General features: G+C 41.1%; 15 non-coding genes across 15 annotated transcripts; all 15 read right to left on the bottom strand.

Moving 5' to 3' along the window:
* Positions 1–574: 574 nt before the first annotated feature.
* TRNAF-GAA (transfer RNA phenylalanine (anticodon GAA)) lies at positions 575–647 on the bottom strand. The gene has a single exon. It is a non-coding gene; the product is annotated as a tRNA-Phe (tRNA).
* A 1,945-nt stretch (positions 648–2,592) lies between these two features.
* On the bottom strand, positions 2,593–2,665 carry TRNAF-GAA (transfer RNA phenylalanine (anticodon GAA)). Its single transcript has one exon. It is a non-coding gene; the product is annotated as a tRNA-Phe (tRNA).
* Positions 2,666–4,477: 1,812 nt separating this feature from the next.
* TRNAF-GAA (transfer RNA phenylalanine (anticodon GAA)) lies at positions 4,478–4,550 on the bottom strand. Its single transcript has one exon. It is a non-coding gene; the product is annotated as a tRNA-Phe (tRNA).
* Positions 4,551–6,769: 2,219 nt separating this feature from the next.
* On the bottom strand, positions 6,770–6,842 carry TRNAF-GAA (transfer RNA phenylalanine (anticodon GAA)). The gene has a single exon. It is a non-coding gene; the product is annotated as a tRNA-Phe (tRNA).
* Positions 6,843–8,787: 1,945 nt separating this feature from the next.
* Positions 8,788–8,860, bottom strand: TRNAF-GAA (transfer RNA phenylalanine (anticodon GAA)). The gene has a single exon. It is a non-coding gene; the product is annotated as a tRNA-Phe (tRNA).
* Positions 8,861–10,672: 1,812 nt separating this feature from the next.
* On the bottom strand, positions 10,673–10,745 carry TRNAF-GAA (transfer RNA phenylalanine (anticodon GAA)). The gene has a single exon. It is a non-coding gene; the product is annotated as a tRNA-Phe (tRNA).
* A 752-nt stretch (positions 10,746–11,497) lies between these two features.
* TRNAF-GAA (transfer RNA phenylalanine (anticodon GAA)) lies at positions 11,498–11,570 on the bottom strand. Its single transcript has one exon. It is a non-coding gene; the product is annotated as a tRNA-Phe (tRNA).
* Positions 11,571–12,611: 1,041 nt separating this feature from the next.
* TRNAF-GAA (transfer RNA phenylalanine (anticodon GAA)) lies at positions 12,612–12,684 on the bottom strand. Its single transcript has one exon. It is a non-coding gene; the product is annotated as a tRNA-Phe (tRNA).
* A 2,194-nt stretch (positions 12,685–14,878) lies between these two features.
* TRNAF-GAA (transfer RNA phenylalanine (anticodon GAA)) lies at positions 14,879–14,951 on the bottom strand. Its single transcript has one exon. It is a non-coding gene; the product is annotated as a tRNA-Phe (tRNA).
* A 752-nt stretch (positions 14,952–15,703) lies between these two features.
* On the bottom strand, positions 15,704–15,776 carry TRNAF-GAA (transfer RNA phenylalanine (anticodon GAA)). The gene has a single exon. It is a non-coding gene; the product is annotated as a tRNA-Phe (tRNA).
* A 1,041-nt stretch (positions 15,777–16,817) lies between these two features.
* Positions 16,818–16,890, bottom strand: TRNAF-GAA (transfer RNA phenylalanine (anticodon GAA)). The gene has a single exon. It is a non-coding gene; the product is annotated as a tRNA-Phe (tRNA).
* Positions 16,891–19,599: 2,709 nt separating this feature from the next.
* Positions 19,600–19,672, bottom strand: TRNAF-GAA (transfer RNA phenylalanine (anticodon GAA)). Its single transcript has one exon. It is a non-coding gene; the product is annotated as a tRNA-Phe (tRNA).
* Positions 19,673–21,617: 1,945 nt separating this feature from the next.
* Positions 21,618–21,690, bottom strand: TRNAF-GAA (transfer RNA phenylalanine (anticodon GAA)). The gene has a single exon. It is a non-coding gene; the product is annotated as a tRNA-Phe (tRNA).
* Positions 21,691–23,635: 1,945 nt separating this feature from the next.
* TRNAF-GAA (transfer RNA phenylalanine (anticodon GAA)) lies at positions 23,636–23,708 on the bottom strand. The gene has a single exon. It is a non-coding gene; the product is annotated as a tRNA-Phe (tRNA).
* A 3,091-nt stretch (positions 23,709–26,799) lies between these two features.
* On the bottom strand, positions 26,800–26,872 carry TRNAF-GAA (transfer RNA phenylalanine (anticodon GAA)). Its single transcript has one exon. It is a non-coding gene; the product is annotated as a tRNA-Phe (tRNA).
* Between the last annotated feature and the right edge of the window lie 250 nt (positions 26,873–27,122).

Raw genomic sequence — 27,122 nt, 5'->3', positions numbered from 1 at the left:
AATCATATTCAACATAGGTTGCAGAAAACCAAGATTGTGTCTGGGACTGTCATTTTAACACACTTCTCACAGACCTGCTTTGTCTTGCTTTATTTTTAGAATTTTCCCAAACTGTCATCCTTGCTGCTGATTTCGCACATTCATGGGTGCCAAAACTACAACACACGAAGAGAGAAACGAGAACCAAGTACGCTCATAGCAACATGCCGAAACCCGGGACTTTTAGATCTTCAATCTAACGCTCTCCCAACTGAGCTATTTCGGCTGCAAGCGCAGCTTTTTACGATATTCTAAGACCGTCAAATTTGTGGTGTTTTGATCTTTTCCACGGTGAAAACTCCAAACATCGACAAAGGAAAAGAGAAATCAAAATCATATTCAAAATAGGTTGCAGAAAACCAAGAATGTGTCTGGGACTGTCACTTTAACACACTTCTCACGGACCTGCTTTGTCTTGCTTTATTTTTAGAATTTTCCCAAACTGCCACACTTGCTGCTGATTTCGCACTTTCATAGGTGCCAAAACTACAACACACGAAGAGAGAAACGAGTACCAAGTACACTCATAGCAACATGCCGAAACCCGGGATCGAACCAGGGACCTTTAGATCTTCAGTCTAACGCTCTCCCAACTGAGCTATTTCGGCTGCATACACAATGTTTTACGATATTCTAAGACCGTCAAAATTGTGGTGTTTTGATGTTTTCCAGGGAGAAAACGCCAAACATCGACAAAGGAAAAGAGAAATCAAAATCATATTCAACATAGGTTGCAGAAAACCAAGATTGTGTCTGGGACTGTCATTTTAACACACTTCTCACAGACCTGCTTTGTCTTGCTTTATTTTTAGAATTTTCCCAAACTGCCAGACTTTCTGCTGATTTCGCACTTTCATGGGTGCCAAAACTATAACACACGAAGAGACAAACGAGTACCAAGTACGCTCATAGCAACATGCCGAAACCCGGGATCGAACCAGGGACCTTCAGATCTTCAGCCTAACGCTCTCCCAACTGAGCTATTTCGGCTGCAAGCACAACTTTTTACGATATTCTAAGACCGTCAAATTTGTGGTGTTTTGATCTTTTCCACGGTGAAAACTCCAAATATCGACAAAGGAAAAGAGAAATCAAAATCATATTCAAAATAGGTTGCAGAAAACCAAGAATGTGTCTGGGACCATCATTTTAACACTCTTCTGACGGACCTGCTTTGTCTTGCTATATTTTTAGAATATTCCCAAACTGCCAGACTTTCTGCTGATTTCGCACTTTCATGGGTGCCAAAACTACAACACACGAAGAGAGAAACGAGAACCAAGTACGCTCATAGCAACATGCCGAAACACGGGATCAAACCAGGGACCTTTAGATCTTCAGTCTAACGCTCTCCCAACTGAGCTATTTCGGCTGCAAGCAAAACTTTTTACGATATTCTAAGACCGTCAAATTTGTGGTGTTTTGATCTTTTCCACGGTGAAAACTCCAAACATCGACAAAGGAAAAGAGAAATCAAAATCATATTCAAAATAGGTTGCAGAAAACCAAGAATGTGTCTGGGACTGTCAAATTTGTGGTGTTTTGATGTTTTCCAGGGAAAAAACTCCAAACATCGGCAAAGGAAAAGAGAACTCAGAATCATATTCAACATAGGCTGCAGAAATCCTAGATTGTGTCTGGGACCATCATTTTAACACTCTTCTGACGGACCTGCTTTGTCTTGCTATATTTTTAGAATATTCCCAAACTGCCGGACTTTCTGCTGATTTCGCACTTTCATGGGTGCCAAAACTACAACACACGAAGAGAGAAACGAGAACCAAGTACGCTCATAGCAACATGCCGAAACACGGGATCGAACCAGGGACCTTTAGATCTTCAGTCTAACGCTCTCCCAACTGAGCTATTTCGGCTGCTAGCACAACTTTTTACGATATTCTAAGACCGTCAAATTTGTGGTGTTTTGATCTTTTCCACGGTGAAAACTCCAAACATCGACAAAGGAAAAGAGAAATCAAAATCATATTCAACATAGGTTGCAGAAAACCAAGATTGTGTCTGGGACTGTCATTTTAACACACTTCTCACAGACCTGCTTTGTCTTGCTTTATTTTTAGAATTTTCCCAAACTGTCATCCTTGCTGCTGATTTCGCACATTCATGGGTGCCAAAACTACAACACACGAAGAGAGAAACGAGAACCAAGTACGCTCATAGCAACATGCCGAAACCCGGGACTTTTAGATCTTCAATCTAACGCTCTCCCAACTGAGCTATTTCGGCTGCAAGCGCAGCTTTTTACGATATTCTAAGACCGTCAAATTTGTGGTGTTTTGATCTTTTCCACGGTGAAAACTCCAAACATCGACAAAGGAAAAGAGAAATCAAAATCATATTCAAAATAGGTTGCAGAAAACCAAGAATGTGTCTGGGACTGTCACTTTAACACACTTCTCACGGACCTGCTTTGTCTTGCTTTATTTTTAGAATTTTCCCAAACTGCCACACTTGCTGCTGATTTCGCACTTTCATAGGTGCCAAAACTACAACACACGAAGAGAGAAACGAGTACCAAGTACACTCATAGCAACATGCCGAAACCCGGGATCGAACCAGGGACCTTTAGATCTTCAGTCTAACGCTCTCCCAACTGAGCTATTTCGGCTGCATACACAATGTTTTACGATATTCTAAGACCGTCAAAATTGTGGTGTTTTGATGTTTTCCAGGGAGAAAACGCCAAACATCGACAAAGGAAAAGAGAAATCAAAATCATATTCAACATAGGTTGCAGAAAACCAAGATTGTGTCTGGGACTGTCATTTTAACACACTTCTCACAGACCTGCTTTGTCTTGCTTTATTTTTAGAATTTTCCCAAACTGCCAGACTTTCTGCTGATTTCGCACTTTCATGGGTGCCAAAACTATAACACACGAAGAGACAAACGAGTACCAAGTACGCTCATAGCAACATGCCGAAACCCGGGATCGAACCAGGGACCTTCAGATCTTCAGCCTAACGCTCTCCCAACTGAGCTATTTCGGCTGCAAGCACAACTTTTTACGATATTCTAAGACCGTCAAATTTGTGGTGTTTTGATCTTTTCCACGGTGAAAACTCCAAATATCGACAAAGGAAAAGAGAAATCAAAATCATATTCAAAATAGGTTGCAGAAAACCAAGAATGTGTCTGGGACCATCATTTTAACACTCTTCTGACGGACCTGCTTTGTCTTGCTATATTTTTAGAATATTCCCAAACTGCCAGACTTTCTGCTGATTTCGCACTTTCATGGGTGCCAAAACTACAACACACGAAGAGAGAAACGAGAACCAAGTACGCTCATAGCAACATGCCGAAACACGGGATCAAACCAGGGACCTTTAGATCTTCAGTCTAACGCTCTCCCAACTGAGCTATTTCGGCTGCAAGCACAACTTTTTACGATATTCTAAGACCGTCAAATTTGTGGTGTTTTGATCTTTTCCACGGTGAAAACTCCAAACATCGACAAAGGAAAAGAGAAATCAAAATCATATTCAAAATAGGTTGCAGAAAACCAAGAATGTGTCTGGGACTGTCATTTTAACACACTTCTCACGGACCTGCTTTGTCTTGCTTTATTTTTAGAATTTTCCCAAACTGCCACACTTGTTGCTGATTTCGCACATTCACGGGTGCCAAAACTGCAACAAACGAAGAGAGAAACGAGAATCAAGTACGCTCATAGCAACCTACCGAAACCTGGGATCGAACCAGGGACCTTTAGATCTTCAGTCTAACGCTCTCCCAACTGAGCTATTTCAGCTGCAAGCACAACTTTTTACGATATTCTAAGACCGTCAAATTTGTGGTGTTTTGATCTTTTCCACGGTGAAAACTCCAAACATCGACAAAGGAAAAGAGAAATCAAAATCATATTCAAAATAGGTTGCAGAAAACCAAGAATGTGTCTGGGACTGTCATTTTAACACACTTCTCACAGACCTGCTTTGTCTTGCTTTATTTTTAGAATTTTCCCAAACTGCCACACTTGCTGCTGATTTCGCACTTTCACGGGTGCAAAAACTACAACAAACGAAGAGAGAAAAGAGAATTAAGTACGCACATAGCAACCTGCCAAAACCCGGGATCGAACCAGGGACTTTTAGATCTTCAGTCTAACGCTCTCCCAACTGAGCTATTTCGGCTGCAAGCACAACTTTTTACGATATTCTAAGACCGTCAAATTTGTGGTGTTTTGACATCGACAAAGGAAAAGAGAAATCAAAATCATATTCAAAATAGGTTGCAGAAAACCAAGAATGTGTCTGGGACTGTCATTTTAACACACTTCTCACGGACCTGCTTTGTCTTGCTTTATTTTTAGAATTTTCCCAAACTGCCAGACTTGCTGCTGATTTCGCACTTTCATGGGTGCCAAAACTACAACACACGAAGAGAGAAACAAGTACCAAGTACACTCATAGCAACATGCCGAAACCCGGGATTGAACCAGGGACCTTTAGATCTTCAGTCTAACGCTCTCCCAACTGAGCTATTTCGGCTGCAAGCACAACTTTTTACGATATTCTAAGACCGTCAAATTTGTGGTGTTTTGATCTTTTCCACGGTGAAAACTCCAAACATCGACAAAGGAAAAGAGAAATCAAAATCATATTCAAAATAGGTTGCAGAAAACCAAGAATGTGTCTGGGACTGTCATTTTAACACACTTCTCACGGACCTGCTTTGTCTTGCTTTATTTTTAGAATTTTCCCAAACTGCCAGACTTGCTGCTGATTTCGCACTTTCACGGGTGCCAAAACTACAACAAACGAAGAGAGAAAAGAGAATCAAGTACGCACATAGCAACCTGCCAAAACCCGGGATCGAACCAGGGACCTTTAGATCTTCAGTCTAACGCTCTCCCAACTGAGCTATTTCGGCTGCATATGCAACGTTTTACGATATTCTAAGACCGTCAAATTTGTGGTGTTTTGATGTTTTCCAGGGAGAAAACTCCAAACATCGACAAAGGAAAAGAGAAATCAAAATCATATTCAACATAGGTTGCAGAAAACCAAGATTGTGTCTGGGACTGTCATTTTAACACACTTCTCACAGACCTGCTTTGTCTTGCTTTATTTTTAGAATTTTCCCAAACTGCCAGACTTTCTGCTGATTTCGCACTTTCATGGGTGCCAAAACTACAACACACGAAGAGAGAAACGAGAACCAAATACGCTCATAGCAACATGCCGAAACCCGGGATCGAACCAGGGACCTTTAAATCTTCAGTCTAACGCTCTCCCAACTGAGCTATTTCGGCTGCAAGCACAACTTTTTACGATATTCTAAGACCGTTAAATTTGTGGTGTTTTGATCTTTTCCACGGTGAAAACTCCAAACATCGACAAAGGAAAAGAGAAATCAAAATCATATTCAAAATAGGTTGCAGAAAACCAAGAATGTGTCTGGGACTGTCATTTTAACACACTTCTCACAGACCTGCTTTGTCTTGCTTTATTTTTAGAATTTTCCCAAACTGCCAGACTTGCTGCTGATTTCGCACTTTCACGGGTGCCAAAACTACAACAAACGAAGAGAGAAAAGAGAATCAAGTACGCACATAGCAACCTGCCAAAACCCGGGATCGAACCAGGGACCTTTAGATCTTCAGTCTAACGCTCTCCCAACTGAGCTATTTCGGCTGCATATGCAATGTTTTACGATATTCTAAGACCGTCAAATTTGTGGTGTTTTGATGTTTTCCTGGGAGAAAACTCCAAACATCGACAAAGGAAAAGAGAAATCAAAATCATATTCAACATAGGTTGCAGAAAACCAAGATTGTGTCTGGGACTGTCATTTTAACACACTTCTCACAGACCTGCTTTGTCTTGCTTTATTTTTAGAATTTTCCCAAACTGCCAGACTTTCTGCTGATTTCGCACTTTCATGGGTGCCAAAACTACAACACACGAAGAGAGAAACGAGTACCAAGTACACTCATAGCAACATGCCGAAACCCGGGATCGAACCAGGGACCTTTAGATCTTCAGTCTAACGCTCTCCCAACTGAGCTATTTTGGCTGCAAGCACAACTTTTTACGATATTCTAAGACCGTCAAATTTGTGGTGTTTTGATCTTTTCCACGGTGAAAACTCCAAACATCGACAAAGGAAAAGAGAAATCAAAATCATATTCAACATAGGTTGCAGAAAACCAAGAATGTGTCTGGGACTGTCATTTTAACACACTTCTCACAGACCTGCTTTTTCTTGCTTTATTTTTAGAATTTTCCCAAACTGCCTGACTTTCTGCTGATTTCGCACTTCCATGGGTGCCAAAACTACAACACACGAAGAGAGAAACGAGAACCAAATACGCTCATAGCAACATGCCGAATCCCGGGATCGAACCAGGGACCTTTAGATCTTCAGTCTAACGCTCTCCCAACTGAGCTATTTCGGCTGCAAGCGCAGCTTTTTACGATATTCTAAGACCGTCAAATTTGTGGTGTTTTGATCTTTTCCACGGTGAAAACTCCAAACATCGACAAAGGAAAAGAGAAATCAAAATCATATTCAAAATAGGTTGCAGAAAACCAAGAATGTGTCTGGGACTGTCACTTTAACACACTTCTCACGGACCTGCTTTGTCTTGCTTTATTTTTAGAATTTTCCCAAACTGCCACACTTGCTGCTGATTTCGCACTTTCATAGGTGCCAAAACTACAACACACGAAGAGAGAAACGAGTACCAAGTACACTCATAGCAACATGCCGAAACCCGGGATCGAACCAGGGACCTTTAGATCTTCAGTCTAACGCTCTCCCAACTGAGCTATTTCGGCTGCATACACAATGTTTTACGATATTCTAAGACCGTCAAAATTGTGGTGTTTTGATGTTTTCCAGGGAGAAAACGCCAAACATCGACAAAGGAAAAGAGAAATCAAAATCATATTCAACATAGGTTGCAGAAAACCAAGATTGTGTCTGGGACTGTCATTTTAACACACTTCTCACAGACCTGCTTTGTCTTGCTTTATTTTTAGAATTTTCCCAAACTGCCAGACTTTCTGCTGATTTCGCACTTTCATGGGTGCCAAAACTATAACACACGAAGAGACAAACGAGTACCAAGTACGCTCATAGCAACATGCCGAAACCCGGGATCGAACCAGGGACCTTCAGATCTTCAGCCTAACGCTCTCCCAACTGAGCTATTTCGGCTGCAAGCACAACTTTTTACGATATTCTAAGACCGTCAAATTTGTGGTGTTTTGATCTTTTCCACGGTGAAAACTCCAAATATCGACAAAGGAAAAGAGAAATCAAAATCATATTCAAAATAGGTTGCAGAAAACCAAGAATGTGTCTGGGACCATCATTTTAACACTCTTCTGACGGACCTGCTTTGTCTTGCTATATTTTTAGAATATTCCCAAACTGCCAGACTTTCTGCTGATTTCGCACTTTCATGGGTGCCAAAACTACAACACACGAAGAGAGAAACGAGAACCAAGTACGCTCATAGCAACATGCCGAAACACGGGATCAAACCAGGGACCTTTAGATCTTCAGTCTAACGCTCTCCCAACTGAGCTATTTCGGCTGCAAGCAAAACTTTTTACGATATTCTAAGACCGTCAAATTTGTGGTGTTTTGATCTTTTCCACGGTGAAAACTCCAAACATCGACAAAGGAAAAGAGAAATCAAAATCATATTCAAAATAGGTTGCAGAAAACCAAGAATGTGTCTGGGACTGTCAAATTTGTGGTGTTTTGATGTTTTCCAGGGAAAAAACTCCAAACATCGGCAAAGGAAAAGAGAACTCAGAATCATATTCAACATAGGCTGCAGAAATCCTAGATTGTGTCTGGGACCATCATTTTAACACTCTTCTGACGGACCTGCTTTGTCTTGCTATATTTTTAGAATATTCCCAAACTGCCGGACTTTCTGCTGATTTCGCACTTTCATGGGTGCCAAAACTACAACACACGAAGAGAGAAACGAGAACCAAGTACGCTCATAGCAACATGCCGAAACACGGGATCGAACCAGGGACCTTTAGATCTTCAGTCTAACGCTCTCCCAACTGAGCTATTTCGGCTGCTAGCACAACTTTTTACGATATTCTAAGACCGTCAAATTTGTGGTGTTTTGATCTTTTCCACGGTGAAAACTCCAAACATCGACAAAGGAAAAGAGAAATCAAAATCATATTCAACATAGGTTGCAGAAAACCAAGATTGTGTCTGGGACTGTCATTTTAACACACTTCTCACAGACCTGCTTTGTCTTGCTTTATTTTTAGAATTTTCCCAAACTGTCATCCTTGCTGCTGATTTCGCACATTCATGGGTGCCAAAACTACAACACACGAAGAGAGAAACGAGAACCAAGTACGCTCATAGCAACATGCCGAAACCCGGGACTTTTAGATCTTCAATCTAACGCTCTCCCAACTGAGCTATTTCGGCTGCAAGCGCAGCTTTTTACGATATTCTAAGACCGTCAAATTTGTGGTGTTTTGATCTTTTCCACGGTGAAAACTCCAAACATCGACAAAGGAAAAGAGAAATCAAAATCATATTCAAAATAGGTTGCAGAAAACCAAGAATGTGTCTGGGACTGTCACTTTAACACACTTCTCACGGACCTGCTTTGTCTTGCTTTATTTTTAGAATTTTCCCAAACTGCCACACTTGCTGCTGATTTCGCACTTTCATAGGTGCCAAAACTACAACACACGAAGAGAGAAACGAGTACCAAGTACACTCATAGCAACATGCCGAAACCCGGGATCGAACCAGGGACCTTTAGATCTTCAGTCTAACGCTCTCCCAACTGAGCTATTTCGGCTGCATACACAATGTTTTACGATATTCTAAGACCGTCAAAATTGTGGTGTTTTGATGTTTTCCAGGGAGAAAACGCCAAACATCGACAAAGGAAAAGAGAAATCAAAATCATATTCAACATAGGTTGCAGAAAACCAAGATTGTGTCTGGGACTGTCATTTTAACACACTTCTCACAGACCTGCTTTGTCTTGCTTTATTTTTAGAATTTTCCCAAACTGCCAGACTTTCTGCTGATTTCGCACTTTCATGGGTGCCAAAACTATAACACACGAAGAGACAAACGAGTACCAAGTACGCTCATAGCAACATGCCGAAACCCGGGATCGAACCAGGGACCTTCAGATCTTCAGCCTAACGCTCTCCCAACTGAGCTATTTCGGCTGCAAGCACAACTTTTTACGATATTCTAAGACCGTCAAATTTGTGGTGTTTTGATCTTTTCCACGGTGAAAACTCCAAATATCGACAAAGGAAAAGAGAAATCAAAATCATATTCAAAATAGGTTGCAGAAAACCAAGAATGTGTCTGGGACCATCATTTTAACACTCTTCTGACGGACCTGCTTTGTCTTGCTATATTTTTAGAATATTCCCAAACTGCCAGACTTTCTGCTGATTTCGCACTTTCATGGGTGCCAAAACTACAACACACGAAGAGAGAAACGAGAACCAAGTACGCTCATAGCAACATGCCGAAACACGGGATCAAACCAGGGACCTTTAGATCTTCAGTCTAACGCTCTCCCAACTGAGCTATTTCGGCTGCAAGCACAACTTTTTACGATATTCTAAGACCGTCAAATTTGTGGTGTTTTGATCTTTTCCACGGTGAAAACTCCAAACATCGACAAAGGAAAAGAGAAATCAAAATCATATTCAAAATAGGTTGCAGAAAACCAAGAATGTGTCTGGGACTGTCATTTTAACACACTTCTCACGGACCTGCTTTGTCTTGCTTTATTTTTAGAATTTTCCCAAACTGCCACACTTGTTGCTGATTTCGCACATTCACGGGTGCCAAAACTGCAACAAACGAAGAGAGAAACGAGAATCAAGTACGCTCATAGCAACCTACCGAAACCTGGGATCGAACCAGGGACCTTTAGATCTTCAGTCTAACGCTCTCCCAACTGAGCTATTTCAGCTGCAAGCACAACTTTTTACGATATTCTAAGACCGTCAAATTTGTGGTGTTTTGATCTTTTCCACGGTGAAAACTCCAAACATCGACAAAGGAAAAGAGAAATCAAAATCATATTCAAAATAGGTTGCAGAAAACCAAGAATGTGTCTGGGACTGTCATTTTAACACACTTCTCACAGACCTGCTTTGTCTTGCTTTATTTTTAGAATTTTCCCAAACTGCCACACTTGCTGCTGATTTCGCACTTTCACGGGTGCAAAAACTACAACAAACGAAGAGAGAAAAGAGAATTAAGTACGCACATAGCAACCTGCCAAAACCCGGGATCGAACCAGGGACTTTTAGATCTTCAGTCTAACGCTCTCCCAACTGAGCTATTTCGGCTGCAAGCACAACTTTTTACGATATTCTAAGACCGTCAAATTTGTGGTGTTTTGACATCGACAAAGGAAAAGAGAAATCAAAATCATATTCAAAATAGGTTGCAGAAAACCAAGAATGTGTCTGGGACTGTCATTTTAACACACTTCTCACGGACCTGCTTTGTCTTGCTTTATTTTTAGAATTTTCCCAAACTGCCAGACTTGCTGCTGATTTCGCACTTTCATGGGTGCCAAAACTACAACACACGAAGAGAGAAACGAGAACCAAGTACGCTCATAGCAACATGCCGAAACCCGGGATCGAACCAGGGACCTTTAGATCTTCAGTCTAACGCTCTCCCAACTGAGCTATTTCGGCTGCAAGCACAACTTTTTACGATATTCTAAGACCGTCAAATTTGTGGTGTTTTGATCTTTTCCACGGTGAAAACTCCAAACATCGACAAAGGAAAAGAGAAATCAAAATCATATTCAAAATAGGTTGCAGAAAACCAAGAATGTGTCTGGGACTGTCATTTTAACACACTTCTCACGGACCTGCTTTGTCTTGCTTTATTTTTAGAATTTTCCCAAACTGCCAGACTTGCTGCTGATTTCGCACTTTCATGGGTGCCAAAACTACAACACACGAAGAGAGAAACTAGAACCAAGTACGCTCATAGCAACATGCCGAAACCCGGGATCGAACCAGGGACCTTTAGATCTTCAGTCTAACACTCTCCCAACTGAGCTATTTCGGCTGCAAGCACAACTTTTTACGATATTCTAAGACCGTAAAATTTGTGGTGTTTTGATCTTTTCCACGGTGAAAACTCCAAACATCGACAAAGGAAAAGAGAAATCAAAATCATATTCAACATAGGTTGCAGAAAACCAAGATTGTGTCTGGGACTGTCATTTTAACACACTTCTCACGGACCTGCTTTGTCTTGCTTTTTTTTTAGAATTTTCCCAAACTGCCACACTTGCTGCTGATTTCGCACTTTCATGGGTGCCAAAACTACAACACACGAAGAGAGAAACTAGAACCAAGTACGCTCATAGCAACATGCCGAAACCCGGGATCGAACCAGGGACCTTTAGATCTTCAGTCTAACGCTCATAGCAACATGCCGAAACCCGGGATCGAACCAGGGACCTTTAGATCTTCAGTCTAACGCTCTCCCAACTGAGCTATTTCGGCTGCAAGCGCAACTTTTTACGATATTCTAAGACCGTAAAATTTGTGGTGTTTTGACATCGACAAAGGAAAAGAGAAATCAAAATCATATTCAAAATAGGTTGCAGAAAACCAAGAATGTGTCTGGGACTGTCATTTTAACACACTTCTCACGGACCTGCTTTGTCTTGCTTTATTTTTAGAATTTTCCCAAACTGCCAGACTTGCTGCTGATTTCGCACTTTCATGGGTGCCAAAACTACAAAACACAAAGAGAGAAACGAGTACCAAGTACACTCATAGCAACATGCTGAAACCCGGGATCGAACATGGGACCTTTAGATCTTCAATCTAATGCTCTCCCAACTAGGCTATTTCGGCTGCAAGTGCAACTTTTTACGATATTCTAAGACCGTCAAATTTGTGGTGTTTTGATCTTTTCCACGGTGAAAACTCCAAACATCGACAAAGGAAAAAAGAAATCAAAATCATATTCAAAATAAGTTGCAGAAAACCAAGAATGTGTCTGGGATTGTCATTTTAACACACTTCTCATGGACCTGCTTTGTCTTGCTTTATTTTTAGAATTTTCCCAAACTGCCAGACTTGCTGCTGATTTCGCACTTTCATGGGTGCCAAAACTACAAAACACAAAGAGAGAAACGAGTACACTCATAGCAACATGCTGAAACCCGGGATCGAACCAGGGACCTTTAGATCTTCAATCTAATGCTCTCCCAACTGAGCTATTTCGGCTGCAAGTGCAACTTTTTACGATATTCTAAGACCGTCAAATTTGTGGTGTTTTGATCTTTTCCACGGTGAAAACTCCAAACATCGACAAAGGAAAAAAGAAATCAAAATCATATTCAAAATAAGTTGCACAAAACCAAGAATGTGTCTGGGATTGTCATTTTAACACACTTCTCACGGACCTGCTTTGTCTTGCTTTATTTTTAGAATTTTCCCAAACTGCCAGACTTTCTGCTGATTTCGCACTTTCATGGGTGCCAAAACTACAACACACGAAGAGAGAAACGAGTACCAAGTACACTCATAACAACATGCCGAAACCCGGGATCGAACCAGGGACCTTTAGATCTTCAGTCTAACGCTCTCCCAACTGAGCTATTTCGGCTGCAAGCACAACTTTTTACGATATTCTAAGACCGTCAAATTTGTGGTGTTTTGATCTTTTCCACGGTGAAAACTCCAAACATCGACAAAGGAAAAGAGATATCAAAATCATATTCAAAATAGGTTGCAGAAAACCAAGAATGTGTCTGGGACTGTCATTTTAACACACTTCTCACGGACCTGCTTTGTCTTGCTATATTTTTAGAATTTTCCCAAACTGCCAGACTTTCTGCTGATTTCGCACTTTCATGGGTGCCAAAACTACAACACACGAAGAGAGAAACGAGTACCAAGTACACTCATAGCAACATGCCGAAACCCGGGATTGAACCAGGGACCTTTAGATCTTCAGTCTGACGCTCTCCCAACTGAGCTATTTCGGCTGCAAGCACAACTTTTTACGATATTCTAAGACCGTCAAATTTGTGGTGTTTTGATCTTTTCCACGGTGAAAACTCCAAACATCGACAAAGGAAAAGAGAAATCAAAATCATATTCAACATAGGTTGCAGAAAACCAAGAATGTGTCTGGGACTGTCATTTTAACACACTTCTCACAGACCTGCTTTGTCTTGCTTTATTTTTAGAATTTTCCCAAACTGCCACACTTGCTGCTGATTTCGCACTTTCACGGGTGCAAAAACTACAACAAACGAAGAGAGAAAAGAGAATTAAGTACGCACATAGCAACCTGCCAAAACTCGGGATCGAACCAGGGACCTTTAGAACTTCAGTCTAACACTCTCCCAACTGAGCTATTTCAGCTGCATACACAATATTTTACGATATTCTAAGACCGTCAAATTTGTGGTGTTTTGATGTTTTCCAGGGAGAAAACGCCAAACATCGACAAAGGAAAAGAGAAATCAAAATCATATTCAACATAGGTTGCAGAAAACCAAGATTGTGTCTGGGACTGTCATTTTAACACACTTCTCACAGACCTGCTTTGTCTTGCTTTATTTTTAGAATTTTCCCAAACTGCCAGACTTTCTGCTGATTTCGCACTTTCATGGGTGCCAAAACTACAACACACGAAGAGACAAACGAGTACCAAGTACACTCATAGCAACATGCCGAAACCCGGGATCGAACCAGGGACCTTCAGATCTTCAGTCTAACGCTCTCCCAACCGAGCTATTTCGGCTGCAAGCACAACTTTTTACGATTTTCTAAGACCGTCAAATTTGTGGTGTTTTGATCTTTTCCACGGTGAAAACTCCAAACATCGACAAAGGAAAAGAGAAATCAAAATCATATTCAAAATAGGTTGCAGAAAACCAAGAATGTGTCTGGGACTGTCATTTTAACACACTTCTCACGGACCTGCTTTGTCTTGCTTTATTTTTAGAATTTTCCCAAACTGCCACACTTGTTGCTGATTTCGCACATTCACGGGTGCCAAAACTGCAACAAACGAAGAGAGAAACGAGAATCAAGTACGCTCATAGCAACCTACCGAAACCTGGGATCGAACCAGGGACCTTTAGATCTTCAGTCTAACGCTCTCCCAACTGAGCTATTTCGGCTGCAAGCACAACTTTTTACGATATTCTAAGACCGTCAAATTTGTGGTGTTTTGATCTTTTCCACGGTGAAAACTCCAAACATCGACAAAGGAAAAGAGAAATCAAAATCATATTCAAAATAGGTTGCAGAAAACCAAGAATGTGTCTGGGACTGTCATTTTAACACACTTCTCACAGACCTGCTTTGTCTTGCTTTATTTTTAGAATTTTCCCAAACTGCCACACTTGCTGCTGATTTCGCACTTTCACGGGTGCAAAAACTACAACAAACGAAGAGAGAAAAGAGAATTAAGTACGCACATAGCAACCTGCCAAAACCCGGGATCGAACCAGGGACTTTTAGATCTTCAGTCTAACGCTCTCCCAACTGAGCTATTTCGGCTGCAAGCACAACTTTTTACGATATTCTAAGACCGTCAAATTTGTGGTGTTTTGACATCGACAAAGGAAAAGAGAAATCAAAATCATATTCAAAATAGGTTGCAGAAAACCAAGAATGTGTCTGGGACTGTCATTTTAACACACTTCTCACGGACCTGCTTTGTCTTGCTTTATTTTTAGAATTTTCCCAAACTGCCAGACTTGCTGCTGATTTCGCACTTTCATGGGTGCCAAAACTACAACACACGAAGAGAGAAACAAGTACCAAGTACACTCATAGCAACATGCCGAAACCCGGGATTGAACCAGGGACCTTTAGATCTTCAGTCTAACGCTCTCCCAACTGAGCTATTTCGGCTGCAAGCACAACTTTTTACGATATTCTAAGACCGTCAAATTTGTGGTGTTTTGATCTTTTCCACGGTGAAAACTCCAAACATCGACAAAGGAAAAGAGAAATCAAAATCATATTCAAAATAGGTTGCAGAAAACCAAGAATGTGTCTGGGACTGTCATTTTAACACACTTCTCACGGACCTGCTTTGTCTTGCTTTATTTTTAGAATTTTCCCAAACTGCCAGACTTGCTGCTGATTTCGCACTTTCATGGGTGCCAAAACTACAACACACGAAGAGAGAAACGAGAACCAAGTACGCTCATAGCAACATGCCGAAACCCGGGATCGAACCAGGGACCTTTAGATCTTCAGTCTAACACTCTCCCAACTGAGCTATTTCGGCTGCAAGCACAACTTTTTACGATATTCTAAGACCGTAAAATTTGTGGTGTTTTGATCTTTTCCACGGTGAAAACTCCAAACATCGACAAAGGAAAAGAGAAATCAAAATCATATTCAACATAGGTTGCAGAAAACCAAGATTGTGTCTGGGACTGTCATTTTAACACACTTCTCACGGACCTGCTTTGTCTTGCTTTTTTTTTAGAATTTTCCCAAACTGCCACACTTGCTGCTGATTTCGCACTTTCATGGGTGCCAAAACTACAACACACGAAGAGAGAAACTAGAACCAAGTACGCTCATAGCAACATGCCGAAACCCGGGATCGAACCAGGGACCTTTAGATCTTCAGTCTAACGCTCATAGCAACATGCCGAAACCCGGGATCGAACCAGGGACCTTTAGATCTTCAGTCTAACGCTCTCCCAACTGAGCTATTTCGGCTGCAAGCGCAACTTTTTACGATATTCTAAGACCGTAAAATTTGTGGTGTTTTGACATCGACAAAGGAAAAGAGAAATCAAAATCATATTCAAAATAGGTTGCAGAAAACCAAGAATGTGTCTGGGACTGTCATTTTAACACACTTCTCACGGACCTGCTTTGTCTTGCTTTATTTTTAGAATTTTCCCAAACTGCCAGACTTGCTGCTGATTTCGCACTTTCATGGGTGCCAAAACTACAAAACACAAAGAGAGAAACGAGTACCAAGTACACTCATAGCAACATGCTGAAACCCGGGATCGAACATGGGACCTTTAGATCTTCAATCTAATGCTCTCCCAACTAGGCTATTTCGGCTGCAAGTGCAACTTTTTACGATATTCTAAGACCGTCAAATTTGTGGTGTTTTGATCTTTTCCACGGTGAAAACTCCAAACATCGACAAAGGAAAAAAGAAATCAAAATCATATTCAAAATAAGTTGCAGAAAACCAAGAATGTGTCTGGGATTGTCATTTTAACACACTTCTCATGGACCTGCTTTGTCTTGCTTTATTTTTAGAATTTTCCCAAACTGCCAGACTTGCTGCTGATTTCGCACTTTCATGGGTGCCAAAACTACAAAACACAAAGAGAGAAACGAGTACACTCATAGCAACATGCTGAAACCCGGGATCGAACCAGGGACCTTTAGATCTTCAATCTAATGCTCTCCCAACTGAGCTATTTCGGCTGCAAGTGCAACTTTTTACGATATTCTAAGACCGTCAAATTTGTGGTGTTTTGATCTTTTCCACGGTGAAAACTCCAAACATCGACAAAGGAAAAAAGAAATCAAAATCATATTCAAAATAAGTTGCACAAAACCAAGAATGTGTCTGGGATTGTCATTTTAACACACTTCTCACGGACCTGCTTTGTCTTGCTTTATTTTTAGAATTTTCCCAAACTGCCAGACTTTCTGCTGATTTCGCACTTTCATGGGTGCCAAAACTACAACACACGAAGAGAGAAACGAGTACCAAGTACACTCATAACAACATGCCGAAACCCGGGATCGAACCAGGGACCTTTAGATCTTCAGTCTAACGCTCTCCCAACTGAGCTATTTCGGCTGCAAGCACAACTTTTTACGATATTCTAAGACCGTCAAATTTGTGGTGTTTTGATCTTTTCCACGGTGAAAACTCCAAACATCGACAAAGGAAAAGAGATATCAAAATCATATTCAAAATAGGTTGCAGAAAACCAAGAATGTGTCTGGGACTGTCATTTTAACACACTTCTCACGGACCTGCTTTGTCTTGCTATATTTTTAGAATTTTCCCAAACTGCCAGACTTTCTGCTGATTTCGCACTTTCATGGGTGCCAAAACTACAACACACGAAGAGAGAAACGAGTACCAAGTACACTCATAGCAACATGCCGAAACCCGGGATTGAACCAGGGACCTTTAGATCTTCAGTCTGACGCTCTCCCAACTGAGCTATTTCGGCTGCAAGCACAACTTTTTACGATATTCTAAGACCGTCAAATTTGTGGTGTTTTGATCTTTTCCACGGTGAAAACTCCAAACATCGACAAAGGAAAAGAGAAATCAAAATCATATTCAACATAGGTTGCAGAAAACCAAGAATGTGTCTGGGACTGTCATTTTAACACACTTCTCACAGACCTGCTTTGTCTTGCTTTATTTTTAGAATTTTCCCAAACTGCCACACTTGCTGCTGATTTCGCACTTTCACGGGTGCAAAAACTACAACAAACGAAGAGAGAAAAGAGAATTAAGTACGCACATAGCAACCTGCCAAAACTCGGGATCGAACCAGGGACCTTTAGAACTTCAGTCTAACACTCTCCCAACTGAGCTATTTCAGCTGCATACACAATATTTTACGATATTCTAAGACCGTCAAATTTGTGGTGTTTTGATGTTTTCCAGGGAGAAAACGCCAAACATCGACAAAGGAAAAGAGAAATCAAAATCATATTCAACATAGGTTGCAGAAAACCAAGATTGTGTCTGGGACTGTCATTTTAACACACTTCTCACAGACCTGCTTTGTCTTGCTTTATTTTTAGAATTTTCCCAAACTGCCAGACTTTCTGCTGATTTCGCACTTTCATGGGTGCCAAAACTACAACACACGAAGAGACAAACGAGTACCAAGTACACTCATAGCAACATGCCGAAACCCGGGATCGAACCAGGGACCTTCAGATCTTCAGTCTAACGCTCTCCCAACCGAGCTATTTCGGCTGCAAGCACAACTTTTTACGATTTTCTAAGACCGTCAAATTTGTGGTGTTTTGATCTTTTCCACGGTGAAAACTCCAAACATCGACAAAGGAAAAGAGAAATCAAAATCATATTCAAAATAGGTTGCAGAAAACCAAGAATGTGTCTGGGACTGTCATTTTAACACACTTCTCACGGACCTGCTTTGTCTTGCTTTATTTTTAGAATTTTCCCAAACTGCCACACTTGTTGCTAATTTCGCACATTCACGGGTGCCAAAACTGCAACAAACGAAGAGAGAAACGAGAATCAAGTACGCTCATAGCAACCTACCGAAACCTGGGATCGAACCAGGGACCTTTAGATCTTCAGTCTAACGCTCTCCCAACTGAGCTATTTCGGCTGCAAGCAAAACTTTTTACGATATTCTAAGACCGTCAAATTTGTGGTGTTTTGATCTTTTCCACGGTGAAAACTCCAAACATCGACAAAGGAAAAGAGAAATCAAAATCATATTCAAAATAGGTTGCAGAAAACCAAGAATGTGTCTGGGACTGTCAAATTTGTGGTGTTTTGATGTTTTCCAGGGAAAAAACTCCAAACATCGGCAAAGGAAAAGAGAACTCAGAATCATATTCAACATAGGCTGCAGAAATCCTAGATTGTGTCTGGGACCATCATTTTAACACTCTTCTGACGGACCTGCTTTGTCTTGCTATATTTTTAGAATATTCCCAAACTGCCGGACTTTCTGCTGATTTCGCACTTTCATGGGTGCCAAAACTACAACACACGAAGAGAGAAACGAGAACCAAGTACGCTCATAGCAACATGCCGAAACACGGGATCGAACCAGGGACCTTTAGATCTTCAGTCTAACGCTCTCCCAACTGAGCTATTTCGGCTGCTAGCACAACTTTTTACGATATTCTAAGACCGTCAAATTTGTGGTGTTTTGATCTTTTCCACGGTGAAAACTCCAAACATCGACAAAGGAAAAGAGAAATCAAAATCATATTCAACATAGGTTGCAGAAAACCAAGATTGTGTCTGGGACTGTCATTTTAACACACTTCTCACAGACCTGCTTTGTCTTGCTTTATTTTTAGAATTTTCCCAAACTGTCATCCTTGCTGCTGATTTCGCACATTCATGGGTGCCAAAACTACAACACACGAAGAGAGAAACGAGAACCAAGTACGCTCATAGCAACATGCCGAAACCCGGGACTTTTAGATCTTCAATCTAACGCTCTCCCAACTGAGCTATTTCGGCTGCAAGCGCAGCTTTTTACGATATTCTAAGACCGTCAAATTTGTGGTGTTTTGATCTTTTCCACGGTGAAAACTCCAAACATCGACAAAGGAAAAGAGAAATCAAAATCATATTCAAAATAGGTTGCAGAAAACCAAGAATGTGTCTGGGACTGTCACTTTAACACACTTCTCACGGACCTGCTTTGTCTTGCTTTATTTTTAGAATTTTCCCAAACTGCCACACTTGCTGCTGATTTCGCACTTTCATAGGTGCCAAAACTACAACACACGAAGAGAGAAACGAGTACCAAGTACACTCATAGCAACATGCCGAAACCCGGGATCGAACCAGGGACCTTTAGATCTTCAGTCTAACGCTCTCCCAACTGAGCTATTTCGGCTGCATACACAATGTTTTACGATATTCTAAGACCGTCAAAATTGTGGTGTTTTGATGTTTTCCAGGGAGAAAACGCCAAACATCGACAAAGGAAAAGAGAAATCAAAATCATATTCAACATAGGTTGCAGAAAACCAAGATTGTGTCTGGGACTGTCATTTTAACACACTTCTCACAGACCTGCTTTGTCTTGCTTTATTTTTAGAATTTTCCCAAACTGCCAGACTTTCTGCTGATTTCGCACTTTCATGGGTGCCAAAACTATAACACACGAAGAGACAAACGAGTACCAAGTACGCTCATAGCAACATGCCGAAACCCGGGATCGAACCAGGGACCTTCAGATCTTCAGCCTAACGCTCTCCCAACTGAGCTATTTCGGCTGCAAGCACAACTTTTTACGATATTCTAAGACCGTCAAATTTGTGGTGTTTTGATCTTTTCCACGGTGAAAACTCCAAATATCGACAAAGGAAAAGAGAAATCAAAATCATATTCAAAATAGGTTGCAGAAAACCAAGAATGTGTCTGGGACCATCATTTTAACACTCTTCTGACGGACCTGCTTTGTCTTGCTATATTTTTAGAATATTCCCAAACTGCCAGACTTTCTGCTGATTTCGCACTTTCATGGGTGCCAAAACTACAACACACGAAGAGAGAAACGACAACCAAGTACGCTCATAGCAACATGCCGAAACACGGGATCAAACCAGGGACCTTTAGATCTTCAGTCTAACGCTCTCCCAACTGAGCTATTTCGGCTGCAAGCAAAACTTTTTACGATATTCTAAGACCGTCAAATTTGTGGTGTTTTGATCTTTTCCACGGTGAAAACTCCAAACATCGACAAAGGAAAAGAGAAATCAAAATCATATTCAAAATAGGTTGCAGAAAACCAAGAATGTGTCTGGGACTGTCAAATTTGTGGTGTTTTGATGTTTTCCAGGGAAAAAACTCCAAACATCGGCAAAGGAAAAGAGAACTCAGAATCATATTCAACATAGGCTGCAGAAATCCTAGATTGTGTCTGGGACCATCATTTTAACACTCTTCTGACGGACCTGCTTTGTCTTGCTATATTTTTAGAATATTCCCAAACTGCCGGACTTTCTGCTGATTTCGCACTTTCATGGGTGCCAAAACTACAACACACGAAGAGAGAAACGAGAACCAAGTACGCTCATAGCAACATGCCGAAACACGGGATCGAACCAGGGACCTTTAGATCTTCAGTCTAACGCTCTCCCAACTGAGCTATTTCGGCTGCTAGCACAACTTTTTACGATATTCTAAGACCGTCAAATTTGTGGTGTTTTGATCTTTTCCACGGTGAAAACTCCAAACATCGACAAAGGAAAAGAGAAATCAAAATCATATTCAACATAGGTTGCAGAAAACCAAGATTGTGTCTGGGACTGTCATTTTAACACACTTCTCACAGACCTGCTTTGTCTTGCTTTATTTTTAGAATTTTCCCAAACTGTCATCCTTGCTGCTGATTTCGCACATTCATGGGTGCCAAAACTACAACACACGAAGAGAGAAACGAGAACCAAGTACGCTCATAGCAACATGCCGAAACCCGGGACTTTTAGATCTTCAATCTAACGCTCTCCCAACTGAGCTATTTCGGCTGCAAGCGCAGCTTTTTACGATATTCTAAGACCGTCAAATTTGTGGTGTTTTGATCTTTTCCACGGTGAAAACTCCAAACATCGACAAAGGAAAAGAGAAATCAAAATCATATTCAAAATAGGTTGCAGAAAACCAAGAATGTGTCTGGGACTGTCACTTTAACACACTTCTCACGGACCTGCTTTGTCTTGCTTTATTTTTAGAATTTTCCCAAACTGCCACACTTGCTGCTGATTTCGCACTTTCATAGGTGCCAAAACTACAACACACGAAGAGAGAAACGAGTACCAAGTACACTCATAGCAACATGCCGAAACCCGGGATCGAACCAGGGACCTTTAGATCTTCAGTCTAACGCTCTCCCAACTGAGCTATTTCGGCTGCATACACAATGTTTTACGATATTCTAAGACCGTCAAAATTGTGGTGTTTTGATGTTTTCCAGGGAGAAAACGCCAAACATCGACAAAGGAAAAGAGAAATCAAAATCATATTCAACATAGGTTGCAGAAAACCAAGATTGTGTCTGGGACTGTCATTTTAACACACTTCTCACAGACCTGCTTTGTCTTGCTTTATTTTTAGAATTTTCCCAAACTGCCAGACTTTCTGCTGATTTCGCACTTTCATGGGTGCCAAAACTATAACACACGAAGAGACAAACGAGTACCAAGTACGCTCATAGCAACATGCCGAAACCCGGGATCGAACCAGGGACCTTCAGATCTTCAGCCTAACGCTCTCCCAACTGAGCTATTTCGGCTGCAAGCACAACTTTTTACGATATTCTAAGACCGTCAAATTTGTGGTGTTTTGATCTTTTCCACGGTGAAAACTCCAAATATCGACAAAGGAAAAGAGAAATCAAAATCATATTCAAAATAGGTTGCAGAAAACCAAGAATGTGTCTGGGACCATCATTTTAACACTCTTCTGACGGACCTGCTTTGTCTTGCTATATTTTTAGAATATTCCCAAACTGCCAGACTTTCTGCTGATTTCGCACTTTCATGGGTGCCAAAACTACAACACACGAAGAGAGAAACGAGAACCAAGTACGCTCATAGCAACATGCCGAAACACGGGATCAAACCAGGGACCTTTAGATCTTCAGTCTAACGCTCTCCCAACTGAGCTATTTCGGCTGCAAGCAAAACTTTTTACGATATTCTAAGACCGTCAAATTTGTGGTGTTTTGATCTTTTCCACGGTGAAAACTCCAAACATCGACAAAGGAAAAGAGAAATCAAAATCATATTCAAAATAGGTTGCAGAAAACCAAGAATGTGTCTGGGACTGTCAAATTTGTGGTGTTTTGATGTTTTCCAGGGAAAAAACTCCAAACATCGGCAAAGGAAAAGAGAACTCAGAATCATATTCAACATAGGCTGCAGAAATCCTAGATTGTGTCTGGGACCATCATTTTAACACTCTTCTGACGGACCTGCTTTGTCTTGCTATATTTTTAGAATATTCCCAAACTGCCGGACTTTCTGCTGATTTCGCACTTTCATGGGTGCCAAAACTACAACACACGAAGAGAGAAACGAGAACCAAGTACGCTCATAGCAACATGCCGAAACACGGGATCGAACCAGGGACCTTTAGATCTTCAGTCTAACGCTCTCCCAACTGAGCTATTTCGGCTGCTAGCACAACTTTTTACGATATTCTAAGACCGTCAAATTTGTGGTGTTTTGATCTTTTCCACGGTGAAAACTCCAAACATCGACAAAGGAAAAGAGAAATCAAAATCATATTCAACATAGGTTGCAGAAAACCAAGATTGTGTCTGGGACTGTCATTTTAACACACTTCTCACAGACCTGCTTTGTCTTGCTTTATTTTTAGAATTTTCCCAAACTGTCATCCTTGCTGCTGATTTCGCACATTCATGGGTGCCAAAACTACAACACACGAAGAGAGAAACGAGAACCAAGTACGCTCATAGCAACATGCCGAAACCCGGGACTTTTAGATCTTCAATCTAACGCTCTCCCAACTGAGCTATTTCGGCTGCAAGCGCAGCTTTTTACGATATTCTAAGACCGTCAAATTTGTGGTGTTTTGATCTTTTCCACGGTGAAAACTCCAAACATCGACAAAGGAAAAGAGAAATCAAAATCATATTCAAAATAGGTTGCAGAAAACCAAGAATGTGTCTGGGACTGTCACTTTAACACACTTCTCACGGACCTGCTTTGTCTTGCTTTATTTTTAGAATTTTCCCAAACTGCCACACTTGCTGCTGATTTCGCACTTTCATAGGTGCCAAAACTACAACACACGAAGAGAGAAACGAGTACCAAGTACACTCATAGCAACATGCCGAAACCCGGGATCGAACCAGGGACCTTTAGATCTTCAGTCTAACGCTCTCCCAACTGAGCTATTTCGGCTGCATACACAATGTTTTACGATATTCTAAGACCGTCAAAATTGTGGTGTTTTGATGTTTTCCAGGGAGAAAACGCCAAACATCGACAAAGGAAAAGAGAAATCAAAATCATATTCAACATAGGTTGCAGAAAACCAAGATTGTGTCTGGGACTGTCATTTTAACACACTTCTCACAGACCTGCTTTGTCTTGCTTTATTTTTAGAATTTTCCCAAACTGCCAGACTTTCTGCTGATTTCGCACTTTCATGGGTGCCAAAACTATAACACACGAAGAGACAAACGAGTACCAAGTACGCTCATAGCAACATGCCGAAACCCGGGATCGAACCAGGGACCTTCAGATCTTCAGCCTAACGCTCTCCCAACTGAGCTATTTCGGCTGCAAGCACAACTTTTTACGATATTCTAAGACCGTCAAATTTGTGGTGTTTTGATCTTTTCCACGGTGAAAACTCCAAATATCGACAAAGGAAAAGAGAAATCAAAATCATATTCAAAATAGGTTGCAGAAAACCAAGAATGTGTCTGGGACCATCATTTTAACACTCTTCTGACGGACCTGCTTTGTCTTGCTATATTTTTAGAATATTCCCAAACTGCCAGACTTTCTGCTGATTTCGCACTTTCATGGGTGCCAAAACTACAACACACGAAGAGAGAAACGAGAACCAAGTACGCTCATAGCAACATGCCGAAACACGGGATCAAACCAGGGACCTTTAGATCTTCAGTCTAACGCTCTCCCAACTGAGCTATTTCGGCTGCAAGCACAACTTTTTACGATATTCTAAGACCGTCAAATTTGTGGTGTTTTGATCTTTTCCACGGTGAAAACTCCAAACATCGACAAAGGAAAAGAGAAATCAAAATCATATTCAACATAGGTTGCAGAAAACCAAGAATGTGTCTGGGACTGTCATTTTAACACACTTCTCACAGACCTGCTTTGTCTTGCTTTATTTTTAGAATTTTCCCAAACTGCCACACTTGCTGCTGATTTCGCACTTTCACGGGTGCAAAAACTACAACAAACGAAGAGAGAAAAGAGAATTAAGTACGCACATAGCAACCTGCCAAAACTCGGGATCGAACCAGGGACCTTTAGAACTTCAGTCTAACACTCTCCCAACTGAGCTATTTCGGCTGCATACACAATATTTTACGATATTCTAAGACCGTCAAATTTGTGGTGTTTTGATGTTTTCCAGGGAGAAAACGCCAAACATCGACAAAGGAAAAGAGAAATCAAAATCATATTCAACATAGGTTGCAGAAAACCAAGATTGTGTCTGGGACTGTCATTTTAACACACTTCTCACAGACCTGCTTTGTCTTGCTTTATTTTTAGAATTTTCCCAAACTGCCAGACTTTCTGCTGATTTCGCACTTTCATGGGTGCCAAAACTACAACACACGAAGAGACAAACGAGTACCAAGTACACTCATAGCAACATGCCGAAACCCGGGATCGAACCAGGGACCTTCAGATCTTCAGTCTAACGCTCTCCCAACCGAGCTATTTCGGCTGCAAGCACAACTTTTTACGATTTTCTAAGACCGTCAAATTTGTGGTGTTTTGATCTTTTCCACGGTGAAAACTCCAAACATCGACAAAGGAAAAGAGAAATCAAAATCATATTCAAAATAGGTTGCAGAAAACCAAGAATGTGTCTGGGACTGTCATTTTAACACACTTCTCACGGACCTGCTTTGTCTTGCTTTATTTTTAGAATTTTCCCAAACTGCCACACTTGTTGCTGATTTTGCACATTCACGGGTGCCAAAACTGCAACAAACGAAGAGAGAAACGAGAATCAAGTACGCTCATAGCAACCTACCGAAACCTGGGATCGAACCAGGGACCTTTAGATCTTCAGTCTAACGCTCTCCCAACTGAGCTATTTCGGCTGCAAGCAAAACTTTTTACGATATTCTAAGACCGTCAAATTTGTGGTGTTTTGATCTTTTCCACGGTGAAAACTCCAAACATCGACAAAGGAAAAGAGAAATCAAAATCATATTCAAAATAGGTTGCAGAAAACCAAGAATGTGTCTGGGACTGTCAAATTTGTGGTGTTTTGATGTTTTCCAGGGAAAAAACTCCAAACATCGGCAAAGGAAAAGAGAACTCAGAATCATATTCAACATAGGCTGCAGAAATCCTAGATTGTGTCTGGGACCATCATTTTAACACTCTTCTGACGGACCTGCTTTGTCTTGCTATATTTTTAGAATATTCCCAAACTGCCGGACTTTCTGCTGATTTCGCACTTTCATGGGTGCCAAAACTACAACACACGAAGAGAGAAACGAGAACCAAGTACGCTCATAGCAACATGCCGAAACACGGGATCGAACCAGGGACCTTTAGATCTTCAGTCTAACGCTCTCCCAACTGAGCTATTTCGGCTGCTAGCACAACTTTTTACGATATTCTAAGACCGTCAAATTTGTGGTGTTTTGATCTTTTCCACGGTGAAAACTCCAAACATCGACAAAGGAAAAGAGAAATCAAAATCATATTCAACATAGGTTGCAGAAAACCAAGATTGTGTCTGGGACTGTCATTTTAACACACTTCTCACAGACCTGCTTTGTCTTGCTTTATTTTTAGAATTTTCCCAAACTGTCATCCTTGCTGCTGATTTCGCACATTCATGGGTGCCAAAACTACAACACACGAAGAGAGAAACGAGAACCAAGTACGCTCATAGCAACATGCCGAAACCCGGGACTTTTAGATCTTCAATCTAACGCTCTCCCAACTGAGCTATTTCGGCTGCAAGCGCAGCTTTTTACGATATTCTAAGACCGTCAAATTTGTGGTGTTTTGATCTTTTCCACGGTGAAAACTCCAAACATCGACAAAGGAAAAGAGAAATCAAAATCATATTCAAAATAGGTTGCAGAAAACCAAGAATGTGTCTGGGACTGTCACTTTAACACACTTCTCACGGACCTGCTTTGTCTTGCTTTATTTTTAGAATTTTCCCAAACTGCCACACTTGCTGCTGATTTCGCACTTTCATAGGTGCCAAAACTACAACACACGAAGAGAGAAACGAGTACCAAGTACACTCATAGCAACATGCCGAAACCCGGGATCGAACCAGGGACCTTTAGATCTTCAGTCTAACGCTCTCCCAACTGAGCTATTTCGGCTGCATACACAATGTTTTACGATATTCTAAGACCGTCAAAATTGTGGTGTTTTGATGTTTTCCAGGGAGAAAACGCCAAACATCGACAAAGGAAAAGAGAAATCAAAATCATATTCAACATAGGTTGCAGAAAACCAAGATTGTGTCTGGGACTGTCATTTTAACACACTTCTCACAGACCTGCTTTGTCTTGCTTTATTTTTAGAATTTTCCCAAACTGCCAGACTTTCTGCTGATTTCGCACTTTCATG

This window comes from Eleutherodactylus coqui, chromosome 3 (genome assembly GCF_035609145.1).
Source record: "Eleutherodactylus coqui strain aEleCoq1 chromosome 3, aEleCoq1.hap1, whole genome shotgun sequence".
In the NCBI taxonomy this organism is placed as follows: Eukaryota; Metazoa; Chordata; class Amphibia; order Anura; family Eleutherodactylidae; genus Eleutherodactylus; species Eleutherodactylus coqui.
This window is presented reverse-complemented; position numbering and strand designations above follow the sequence as displayed.